This window comes from Natator depressus, chromosome 5, assembly GCF_965152275.1.
Source record: "Natator depressus isolate rNatDep1 chromosome 5, rNatDep2.hap1, whole genome shotgun sequence".
NCBI classification, from domain to species: Eukaryota; Metazoa; Chordata; order Testudines; family Cheloniidae; genus Natator; species Natator depressus.
The window spans coordinates 64,900,817-64,913,813 of NC_134238.1; the positions used below are offsets into that span (position 1 = coordinate 64,900,817).

Consider the following 12,997-nt stretch of genomic DNA (forward strand, 5'->3'; position numbering starts at 1 on the left):
ATTTAATTTGCTATATATCTATATGTAAATGTTTCACATACATAGTATTTTCAATTATTTTTGTCACAGCTTTTCAGTAACACTGTACCTGATCCATTGAACTGAAGTTAGTGTAAAGACTCCTTTTGATTTCAATGACAGCAGGTTAAGGCTCAGTCTGTCCTCTCACTTTACTTCACTTCCTGCTGCTTTCACTAAACTTTTCCTCCTTAAAACTAGTATTCTGCCCTCTAGGCTTTGCCACAGATATCTTCCAAAGTAATGGATCAGTCTATCAGAAGGGTGTCATTATAGCATTTTCTTTTTTATTATGCTCCCCTCTCTATTCTGTTTATAACTTTTCAGGGCAGAGTGAGCTCCCTGATATCCTGATCGTGCCACTGTTTTAACTGAGTGTGTCTAAAGATCAGACCAAAATAGAATTTGTATCCTCTTTCATGCTCTTTGGGTATGTCTACACTGCAATGAGAAACCTGCGGTTGGCCTGTGCAAGCTGACTCAGGCTCAGGGAGCTTGGGCTAAGTGGCTGTTTAATTGTAGTGTAAACATTTGGGCTCGGCCTGGAGCCAGAGCTCTGGGAGCTCTCCACCTCGCAGGATCCTAGAGCCTACATTCCAGCCCAAGCTCTAATGTTTACATTGCAGTTAAACAGCCCCATAGCCCGAGCCCAAGTCAGCTGTCACTGGCTAGCTGTGGGTTTTCAATTGAAGTGTAGACATATCCTTTATCTACAAGCAACAAACACTCCAATTGGGTACTATTAAACAAAAGTACATATGCACACAATATCCAAGCACCAAGAATAATAGAAAATGAATAATAGAATATCCAAGCACCAAGAATACTAGAAAACAAAATACAATATCAGATAAACCAAATATGCATACTTTATCTATGACTTACTAAGGGTCTGACAGGTCCTGTGAACAGCAACCGAAGTTCTGGATGATCAACATCTCTAAAAAATTAAGACTAGGTGTCTCAAATCATGCATCCCAAAATGGACTCTTCTCATTTAGAGGGCACTTCTGAAGTTTGGGCTAAATCTCTCTTTACCTTGGATTGAGTATAATGATAGTAGTGGTGTGTGCTGCTTGTATGATTTTATTTTATCTGTACTGCATTACATTTCTAAGAGTCTGCTGTTTGCAGATGCTCTTTTTTGAGGCAGAATTGCTGCATTATGTTGCAGAGGAAACAGTCACTGTGGTCTTCTGGAGACTTTAATTTTGTGCTTGAAGGTGACGTTGTTCCCCTTAATCTAAATAGAAGGTCATTGAGACAAAGTAAATGACTGCATTTTATGCGGCAGCTGAAATAAACTTCCTTGTTCTGTACAAATTATCTCCCATCCTTATTCTAACCCATCCAATGGCTCCTAACTTCCTTTCACACTGTCTTCAAATTCCTTCTCCTACCTCCAGGGTTTTCCATCCCCGACACACACTTACAACTGTGCTTTTATACTCTATATCCCTTTGCATGCACTAAGCTCTGCCAACTCCCTTTTGTGTCCTCCCACTCACATCTCTGGGGCCTTTTAACATGCTGACCCTCATGTCTGGAACAGCCTCCACGAACTAGTACATGTAGCCACCTCATTCTCCTTCAACTTCTATCTACAACTAACTTCACTTGGCTAATATAAGGGCATATCTACACTACACACTATGCTGCTGTGGTACAGACACTTACCAAAGCAAGGGAAGGGGGTTTTCCATCCCTGTAGTAAACCCACTCCCTCAAGAGGTGGTAGCTAGGTTGATGGTAGCTGTGTCTGTATAGGGGTTAGGTTAGATTGACCTATGTTGCTCAGGGCTTGAAAGTTTTCACAGTCCTGAACAATGTAGCTAGGTTGATTCAAGTATTAGGTGTAGACCAGGCCTAACATTAAAAAAAAAAAAAAAAAAAATCCTGGAACTACAAACCTCAACAAACCATCTCCATCTCCTTTGACTTTACATTTTCTAACTCAGGGCCTAATCTCTCAAACTTTTATTCATGCCAAGTTGAAGTGCTTCACTCATTGAAGTCAATGGGACTAGTTGCAGGAGTAAGGTTTTTGCAATATTGAAGCCTTAGACTGAAAGGTCTTTGGGACAGTGACTTCATCTTCTTGTATATACCTGTAAAGTGTCATGCACACCTGTGCCACTGCATAGCAATAATAACCACACTCTTTCTAACAGGTATGCTTTTTCTTTTATCTATTCTTAATACTGGATTTATTTTCATATGAGTATCAAACCTACAATGTTTTGTAGGTGAAAGAGAGAAAGAAACTGGCCTAGTGGCCAATATAGCTATTTGATAATTGGGACACCTTTCTTATAATTATTTTTTCTTCCATATAAATATCATGCTTATTATTATGAATCACCATAGAAATGGATGGTATTAACACATTGAATATGTTAGTTTTGCATGTGTTTTCTAAAACAGTTTTGAAACATCAAACTCAAACCAAAAAAACCTGTTCCCAGCTCCAGTTTAAATAATTTTGAATCTGGACCAATAGATATTTCAAGCTGGCTTTTTGCTGTGTGTGAAAGATGCAATGACTTGCTTTGGTATGATTGTATGGTGAACAGAGAGTTAACATTACTCTCCTGTTCACAATCACATTTTCACCTGCTCATATGCTGTACACTTGTGCCTTGCTGGCAATACAGTTGGTTGTTTGCCACACCATTACCCCTGTACCTGATGAAGTATGTTTATTTTAGTTTTGCCTTTTCAGACTATTCTGGGTATTTCCTAATGGATTATTTAAAAATTGGCACTTAAAAATTGCCCATGCTTTCACTGTCATAATATTTTGGCTTGACTAGTATACATCCACATGACATGGGTGATGCCGCCTTAAGTCATTAGTAGAATCTCACAAAATTATTTATGGAAATTGAATAGTTTTACCAGGGGAGAATGAATTCAAACTAAATACCTTCAGTTACTCAGCTCTGAACATGCAATCAGTATCATAGTTTGGAGAAACAACAGGATGAAGCAGTACTATTATTTTCAATACGCATTGCTCTTATTCTGTGATGGGGACACTTAGGTCCTTGTTAGCTCCCAGGCCATTACAGTGATACTGCAATTTTCTGAGGTAAGTGTGACACTCTGTACCTCAAAGCAGCACCCTTGAACTCCCATATTCACCACTGTCATATAATGATATGTTTTATAATGTGAGGTATCATTTTAAAAATCGGATCTGTTGAACATTGATATCCAGTTGGATTGTATGTCCTATTGTTATATGTGAGGTTATGAAGTATTGCTGTATATGTTACTGAAAGATGTTGTGAGGTTAGGAACACCCACAACCAGTCTTTCAGGTACAACAATGGAGTAGTCACATGGCATTAATGGCTCATCAACACCCATCAAGAAAAAATCCACTATCCTAGAGATTTCTCAGAGGAGGCATGTATGCCATGGGGGTGAACTAACCCACCTCACAGCAAAGATCTTTCCAGTAAGCTGGAAGAAAGTATAAAAGAGGGGAAGTGGCATCATCATTTGGCCTCTCAGTCCCCCCCCCCCCAGCATGTGGAGGAACATCTGGAGGACAAAGACTTTGAACTGGGGAGGGTGGCCACAAGCTGAAAAAAAGACCAAGCCTGTGTATTGAGGATCTGTGGCCTGTTTGTACCATCTGTCAAGGTGAGACACTGCTTGATTCAAATCCTGTTTAGTTTGTACAACTCAGACTGTGAAATTATTTTTATTTCTTAGGTAACCAATTTTGATCTCTATCCCTGCTACTTATAATCAGTGATGAGCTGCCAAAATCTTAACAACCAGTTCCATATAAAAAGTTCTGATTTAAGGGATGTGCCACAGTATGTATTTTTTGTACCAGTAGGGTTACCATACGTCCGTATTTTCCCGGGAGGAATTTTTAATATTTAAAAATTCCTCCCGGACGGCGACTTAAGAACCAAAAAGCATGACACGTCCGGGAAAATACGGATGTATGTTAACCCTACCTAAAGTTCTTTTTTAAAAAGATGGGCCTGAACTAGAAATGAGCTCTGTTTCATATGTGTGGGTCCTCGCCACTCCCTGGGGGTGTGCTAGGATGACCAGATGTCCCGATTTTATAGCGACAGTCCCGATTTTGGGGTCTTTTTCTTATGTAGGCTCCTATTCCCCCGCACCCCCGTCCTGATTTTTCACACTTGCTGTCTGGTCACCCTAGGGTGTGCACGTGTGTGGGTCCCAGCTGCTTCCTGCCCCCCTCATTGAAGCAGGTGTGCAGAGTTACTGCCCTGGGAACTTCAGGGCACCAGTGGACATGGGGCCAGCTGCAGACAGGGGCATGGGGCAGGGCTAGCTGGAGGCAGGGGGTGCAGGGCTGGCTGGAGACAGAAGGGTGCGGGGTTGGCTGGAGGCAAGGGGGTGTGGGGCTGGCTGGAGGCAGGGCAGTGGCTGACTGGAGGTAGGGGCTGGCTGCAGGCAGGGCAGAGGGGTGCGGGGCTGGCTGGAGACAGGGGGTGTGGGGCTGGCTAGCTTTGGGCAAGGGGGTGTGGCAGGCGTTGGCTGGAGACAGGGCAGGGGGTGCAGCATGGGCTGGCTGCGGGCTGAGGGTGCGGGGCTGGCTGCAGGCAGGGCAGGGGGTGTGGGGCTGGCTGCAGGCAGGGCAGGGGGTGCGGGGCTGGCTGCGGGCAGGGCAGGGTGTGCGGCAGGGTGGTGGGTGCTCACGGGGAGAGCGGCTCGGAGCAGCCCGAGCAGCAGGACGCAGCCCAGGCCCAGCAGAGCAGCCGGAGACCCACAAGGCAGCAGCGGGAGCCTCAGGGCCAAGGGTCGGGGGAGCAGCAGCATCAACAGGGCTTGTGCCCAGGGCCAGGCGGCAGCCCACGGCCAGAGGAGGAATTACATCAGTTCCCGGCCGGAGCCCATTAAAGCCTCAGCGCCCCCTGCAGGGAAGCGGGTTAACAACCGGTTCTAAAACTGCTTCAAAATTTAACAACTGGTTCAGCTCCAGCTCACCACTGCTTATAATCACTTAAAATCTATATTTCTGTAGTTAATAAATCTGTTTTATATTTTACCTAAAACCGTGTGGTTTGGTTGAAGTGCTTGGGAAATCTCAGCTCAGTTTACAAAGGCTAGTGTGTGTCCTCTCCATGCTGAGGGAGCAGCAAACTTCATGAACATCCACTGGCCAAGCTTCTGACCAGTGCAAGATGGTACAGTTCTGGGGTGCAAGGCTAGGGAGCTGGGGGAACTGTCTGAAACCTCTTTATTGTTAGTTCATGAGTAGCTGGGAGATCATTCATGTAACACAGTTCACTGTGTTCCTGCCTGTGGATGACTGTGTAGGTGCAGTGCCTGCTGGAAGTTTGTAGGTTGCCAACAACATCAATGTAAGGCAGCCAGGATATTACTTTGCATATATCAACGCTGAATTTCATCTGCCATTTTGTTGCCAGTCACCCAGTTTTGTGAGATCACTTTGTAACTCTTCATAGGCTGTCTTGCACCTAACTATCTTGAGTAATTTAGTATTATCTGCAAACTCTGCCAAGTCATTGTTTACCCTTTTCCCAGATCATTTATGAATGTGTTGAACAGCACTGGTTCCAGTATAGATCCTTGGGGGACCCCACTATTTACCTCTATCTACTCTTGAAACTGACCATTTATTCCTACCCTTTGTTTCCTATCTTTTAACCAGTTACTGATCCATGAGAGGACCTTCCCTCTTATCTCATGACTGCTTACTTTGCTTAAGAGCCTTTGGTGAGGGAGCTTGTCAAAGGCCTTCTGAAAGTCCAACTGCACTATATCCACTGGATTACCCTTGTGCACATGTTGACCAGGTTTTTGTTGACCACCTAAAAGAATTCTAATAGATTGGCGAGGCATGATTTCCCTTTACAAAAACTGTGTTGACTTTTCCCCAACAAATCGTGTTCGTCTTGTGTCTGATAATTCCATTCTTCACTATAGTTTCAACCAATTTGCCTGGTACTGAAGTTAGGCTTACTGGTCTGTAATTACCAGAATCACCTCTGGAGTCTTTCTTAAAAATCAGTGTCACATTAGATATCCACCAATCATCTGAAACAGAAACTGATTTAAGCAATAGGTTACATACCACAGTGAGTAGTTTTGCAATTTCATATTTGAGTTCTTTCAGAATTCTTGGGGGAAATTCATCTGGTCCTGGTGACATATTACTCTTTACTCTGTCATTTTGTTCCAAAATCTCCTCTATTGACACTTTAGTCTGGGACAGTTCATCAGATTTGTCACCTAAAGAGAATGGCTCAGGTATGGAAATCCCTCTCACATCCTCTGCAGTGAAGACCAATGCACATAATTCAGTTAGTTTGTCTGCAATGCCCTTGCCTTCCTTGAGTTCTTGTTTAGCACCTTGCTTGTCCTGTGGCTCACTGAATGTTTGACAAGCTTCATGGTCCTGATGTACTTAAAAAAATAGTGCTGTTAGTTATTGTGTCTGTTGCTAGTTGCTCTTCAAGTTCTTTTTTGGCTAGCCTAATTATACTTTTACACTTGGCTTGCCATAATTTATGTTCCTTTCTATTCCCTTAGTAGGATTTGACTTCTGATTTTGAAAAGATTTCTTTTTGTCTCTAACCATCTCTTTTACTCCGTCTTGATTTGTTTTTAAAATTCAGTTCTATTGCAATTGCTAGAAGGCTTTGTTTTACATGGACATTCTTTAACACAACAATTGTTTAATGTTTTGGTTTTAGTAACTGCAATCAGTTAATCTAATTTCAATGCTCAGTGGCTGCTTTCTGCTTTTGGAGTGCTTTTTCCTTAGGTTACAGTGAAGCCTGAGGTTTGTTCTGAAAGCAGGCTTTGAGTGTGTTGCTCCCTGTGTCCTGTTATCTCCTAATTGTTCAACAACATTGCCTCAAGTACAAATGCGTAATTGGACCTTTATAAGGAGCTTTGAGATCTACAGATGAAAAATAAGTACAAAGTAAAGTATTATTCCATACTTTTACATGTAAATGAATATAAAAAGGTAAAACAAAAGGTGACTGCTTTAATAGATAAGAATGTATTCATTTTTTTCAAAATATCATTTTTATGCCCTGTGAGTCTAATAATTTCCAGTTTCTTCCTGCTACTTATTTACATATTCATATGTGTCACAGATAATGGGTAGCTAAGCAGAATTTAAGAGAACATGAAAGAAAATTATTCAGATACTAAGCTACCTGTGCTCCTTAAATTAAAAATAGAAATCCTAGTTGAGAACTTGGATATGCTTGGACTGTGTGTGTCATTGGGGAAAACTATGGAACTCAGGAAATTCTAAATGGATCAACTGAGCTGAATATACTTTTATCCTCTCCTCTCTCCCCTTTCTGTCCCAATCTCCCTTTAAAAAAAAGTAAATAAATGAAAAAGGCTGAGCATTGCAGCACCTAACATTTAGGTGCTCAGCCATCCAGTGGAATCCACAAACTTTGGGTCAGGTGCCTAGGCTCCCTGTAGAATGCATGGAGAGACATACGTTCCTAAGGGCTTGGCTACATTTGCAAGTTAGAGTGCATTAAAGCAGCCCCGGGTACCCTAACCCATGACACGTCCACACTTGAAAGGCACGTAGAGTGCCCGGACTATGCGGCTGGAGGGCTTCTGGTAATCCACCTTCCACGAGAAGCATAACACTTGCTGTGCCCTGGCTGGAGCACCACGGTGCCAGTGTGGATGCCCTGGTCTATTAATGTGCTCTGGTCAGCCTCCAGAAGTCTCCCATAATGCCTGTTCTAGCCACTCTGATCATCACTTTGAACTCTACTGGTTGAACCCTCAGGTGACCAACCATCAGACCCACCCTTTAAATTCTCTGGGAATTTTGAAAATCCCCTTCCTGTTTCCTCAGCAAGGTGTGGAGTGCTCTCAGCGCATCTTTCCAGGTGACCATGCCTCCATTGCTCCTAGTATGGAGCAATGGCGAGGTGCTGGACCTCATCAGTGTTTGGGGGGAGGAAGCTGTCCAGTCCCAGCTGGGCTCCAGCCATAGGAATTATGAAACCTTCGGGCAGATATCAACGGACATGATGGAAAGGGGCCATGACCGGGACGCACTGCAGTGCAGGGTTAAAGTGAAGGAGCTGCGGAATGCCTACCGCAAAGCCTGTGAGGCAAACCGCCGCTCCGGTGCTGCCCCCGTGACCTGCCTTTTCTACAAAGAGCTGGACGCAAATATTTGGGGGTGACCCTACCTCCACTCCGAAGACCACCATGGACACTTCAGAGCTCAGTTCAACAAGGCAGAAGGAGGAGGAAAGCAGGAGCGAGGGTGCTGAGGAGGGGGGAGGGTGCTGAGGAGGATTCTTTGACCATGGGATGATGTTCCAAGAAGGAGGAGTGCTAGGCAGAGACAGGCTCCACCTAACAAAGAGAGGGAAGAGCATCTTTGCAAGCAGGCAGGCTAACCTAGTGAGGAGGGTTTTAAACTAGGTTCACTGGGGGAAGGAGACCAAAGCCCTGAGGGGGAAGTGGGGAAGTGGGATACTGGGAGGAAGAACGAGCAGGAGAGCACGAGTGGGGAGGGCTCCTGACTCATACTGAGGAAGAGGGACTATCAGCAAGTTATCTCAAGTGCCTAAACACAAATGCAAGAAGCCTGGGAAACAAGCATGGAGAACTGGAAGTCCTGGCACAGTCAAGGAATTATCTTGTGACTGGAATAACAGAGACTTGGTGGGATAACTCACATGACTGGAGTACTGTCATGGATGGATGTAAACTGTTCAGGAAGGGCAGGCAGGGCAGAAAAGGTGGGGGAGTTGCATTGTATGTAAGAGAGCAGTATGACTGGTTGGAGCTCTGGTATGAAACTGCAGAAAAACCTGAGAGTCTCTGGGTTAAGTTTAGAAGTGTTAGCAACAAGGCAGATGTCATGGTGGGAGTTTGCTATAGGCCACCGGACAGGGGAATGAGGTGGATGAGGCTTTGCTCCGGCAACTAACGGAAGTTACTAGATCGCAGGCCCTGGTTCTCATGGGAGACTTCAATCACCCTGATATCAGCTGGGAGAGCAATACAGCGATGCACAGACAATCCAGGAAGTTTTTGGAAAGTGTAGGGGACAATTTCCTGGTGCAAGTGATGGAGGAACCAACTAGGGGCAGAGCTCTTCTTGACCTCCTGCTCACAAACTGGGAAGAATTAGTAGGGGAACCTGAGAGGCAGTGACCATGAGATGGCCGAGTTCAGGATCCTGACACAAGGAAGAAAGGAGAGCAGCAGAATACAGAGCCTGGACTTCAGAAAAGCAGACTTTGACTCCCTCAGGGAACTGATGATCAGGATCCCCTGGGAGAATAACATGACGGGGAAAGGAGTCCAGGAGAGCTGGCTGTATTTTAAAGAATCCTTATTGAGGTTACAGGGACAAACCATCCCGATGTGTAGAAAGAATAGTAAATATGGCAGGCGATCAGCTTGGCTTAACAGTGAAATCCTTGCTGATCTTAAACACAAAAAGGAAGCTTACAAGAAGTGGAAGATTGGACAAATGACCAGGGAGGAGTATAAAAATATTGCTCAGGCATGCAGGAGTGAAATCAGGAAGGCCAAATCACACCTGGAGTTTCAGCTAGCAAGAGATGTTAAAAGTAACAAGAAGGGTTTCTTCAGGTATGTTAGCAACAAGAAGAAAGTCAAGGAAAGTGTGGGCCCCTTACTGAATGAGGGAGGCAACCTAGTGACAGAGGATGTGGAAAATACTAATGTACTCAATGCTCTTTTTGCCTCTGTCTTCACGAACAAGGTCAGCTCCCAGGTTACTGCACTGAGCAGCACAGCATGGGGAGGAGGTGACCAGCCCTCTGTGGAGAAAGAAGTGGTTCAGGACTATTTAGAAAAGCTGGACGAGCACAAGTCCATGGGGTTGGATGTGCTGCATCCGAGAGTGCTAAAGGAGTTGGCAGATGTGATTGCAGAGCCATGGCCATTATCTTTGAAAACTCATGGTGATCGGGGGAGGTCCCGGACGACTGGAAAAAGGCTAATGTAGTGCCCATCTTTAAAAAAGGGAAGAAGGAGCATTCGGGGAACTACAGGCCAGTCAGCCTCACCTCAGTCCCTGGAAAAATCATGGAGCAGGTCCTCAAGGAATCAATTCTGAAGCACTTAGAGGAGAAGAAAGTGATCAGGAACAGTCAGCATGGATTCACCAAGGGCAAGTCATGCCTGACTAATCTAATTGCCTTCTATGACAAGATAACTGGCTCTGTGGATGAGGGGAAAGCAGTGGATGTGTTATTCCTTGACTTTAGCAAAGCTTTTGACACCGTCTCCCACAGTATTCTTGCCAGCAAGTTAAAGAAGTATGGGCTGGATGAATGGACTATAAGGTGGATAGAAAGCTGGCTAGATCATCGGGCTCAGTGCATAGTGATCAATGGCTCCATGTCTAGTTGGCAGCTGGTATCAAGCGGAGTGCCCCAAGGGTCGGTCCTGGGGCCAGTTTTGTTCAATATCTTCATTAATGATCTGGAAGATGGCGTAGATTGCACCCTCAGCAAGTTTGTAGAAGACACTAAACTGGGAGGAGAGGTAGATACGCTGGAGGGTAGGGATAGGATACAGAGGGACCTAGACAAATTAGAGGATTGGGCCAAAAGAAATCTGATGAGGTTCAAAAAGGACAAGTGCAGAGTCCTGCACTTAGGATGGAAGAATCCCATGCACCGCTACAGGCTGGGGACCGAATGGCTAGGCACCAGTTCTGCAGAAAGGGACCTAGGGGTTACAGTGGATGAGAAGCTGGATATGAGTCAACAGTGTGCCCTTGTTGCCAAGAAGGCCAATGGCATTTTGGGCTGTATAAGTAGGGGCATTGCCAGCAGATCGAGGGACGTGATTGTTCCCCTCTATTTGACATTGGCGAGGCCTCATCTGGAGTACTGTGTCCTGTTTTGGGCCCCACACTACGAGAAGGATGTGGAAAAATTGGAAAGAGTCCAGCAGAGGGCAACAAAAATTATTAGGGGACTGGAACACATGATTAATGAGGAGAGGCTGAGGGAACTGGGATTATTTAGTCTGCAGAAGAGAAGAATGAGGGGGGATTTGATCGCTGCTTTCAACTACCTGAAAGGGGGTTCCAAAGAGGATGGATCTAGACTGTTCTCAGTGGTAGCAGATGACAGAACAAGGAGTAATGGTCTCAAGTTGCAGTGGGGGAGGTTTAGGTTGGATATTAGGAAAAACTTTTTCACTAGGAGGGTGGTGAAGCACTGGAATGTGTTACCTCGGGGCGTGGTGGAATCTCCTTCCTTTGCGGTTTTTAAGGTCAGGCTTAACAAAGCCGTGGCTGGGATGATTTAGTTGGGGATTGGTCCTGCTTTGAGCAGGGGGTTGGACTAGATGACCTCCTGAGGTCCCTTCCAACCCCGATATTCTATGATTCTATGATCCCCAGATGCATGCAGCCAGGAGCTGTTTTCAAGCCAGGAAGAAGGTAGCCCGTCACAGCAGATGGTGCTTGGGGAAGAACAAACACCAAAGTAGGTGCCCGGTAAGCAGCTTTTATTTTGGGAAGGAAGTTGTTTGGTGCGGGCTCTTGGGGCAAGGAGGGTTAGGGCTGTGTGCATGCCTAGATGCAGAATAGGGCATTGATGTGCTCTCTCACATCGCAGTAATCGACCTCAGTGATCTCTTCAAAGGTCTCATGCAGAAGATGGGCAATCCACTTGCGCAGGTTCCTTGGCAGAGCTACTGTGCTCCTTTTCCCAGTAAGGCTAACATGTCCGCGCCACTGTGCCGTGAGGGGTGGGGGGACCATTGCTGCACACAGGCAAGCTGCATATGGGCCAGGGCAGAAGCCACATTGTAGTAGAAGACCCTCCCTTGCTTCCCAGGTCACCCTCAGCAGCGAGATATCTTCCAGGATGAACTCATCCTGTGGAAAATGTGGGGACAGTGTTCAGTATAGGGGCCCCCTGTAGCTGTTGGCTCTCCCCAAGGCACAGAACCCCAGAAGACAGTACGGCCATGAAACAATCAGTCCCGCTTGCCCCTGTGCTTACTCACCATTTTGGGGCTCCTGTGGGTTATGTCCGATCGCTTTGGGATGGGCAATTTCTGCTATTGTGTACACTGTGCTTGTCTTTAAGTACAGCCGAATCATTGCTTTGTCTGGTGTGAACAATGCTGCCTCTGTTAAGTGTTGCATTTTGACTTTACAGATGCAACCTTGAGATCCCAGCCATCCTTGTTATCAATGGCTGAAAGACTCCAAAGAATCAGGAAGAGTCTGCGAAGAAGCAAAGAGGACATGCTGCATGAAGTCATGCAGCAGTCCCTTAATGAAAATCAAAAAGTGCAGGAGTGGCAGGAGAGTGACAGGAGGGTCTGCCAGCAGAATGCGGATCGCCAGCATCAAAGCACGGAGCGGCTGCTAAGCATCATGGAGCGCCAAGCAGGATTGATTCAGGCACTCGTAGCAATGCAGGCGGAGCACTTTCATCCCCCCCGCAGCCCTTGTCCCAAAACTATTTCCCTTGTGCCCCCATGTCACCGCCAACCCACTTTCCCCAACATCCAGTTTCTTATTGCCACCAGCTGCCTTCAACACCTGTAGCTTCACCACGCAGCCCTGCAAACTATGACCCTTACCCACTGCACTCAACCCCCATCACCATGCATTTTAGCCAGCCTGAAGTGCAACACTCATTGCACAGCACTCCAGACAGGAAGGCTGCGTATGATAACAGGAAGATATGCAAATCTGTGATTGTCCCATTCCCCACCCCACCCTCGTCCCACACAGCACAGATGCATCATGCCCTTTCTGTTTCCCAAGCAGTTGTCTTTCTTTTCAATAAATGAATTTTCTTTTCAATAAATGAGTTTTTTGGCTTTGAAAACATTCTTTATTATTGCATTAAGTAAAAGATACTGTAGCCCAGGAAAGCAACAGGCACTGCAAGTTAGTGCATCATATGTAGCAAACACAGATTCCTACTAACATTGGAACCACTGCACTTCA

General features: G+C 45.5%; 1 long non-coding RNA gene across 1 annotated transcript in view; it reads left to right on the top strand.

The window, feature by feature from the left end:
• The window catches only part of LOC141988185 (uncharacterized), a 60,916-nt gene extending 48,659 nt beyond the window's left edge, over nt 1–12,257 (top strand). The window contains exons 2-3 of the long non-coding RNA XR_012639687.1: nt 11,429–11,524; nt 12,195–12,257. This is a non-coding gene — a long non-coding RNA (uncharacterized LOC141988185). The remainder of the gene's footprint in view (nt 1–11,428; nt 11,525–12,194) is intronic.
• Nucleotides 12,258–12,997: the final 740 nt, after the last annotated feature.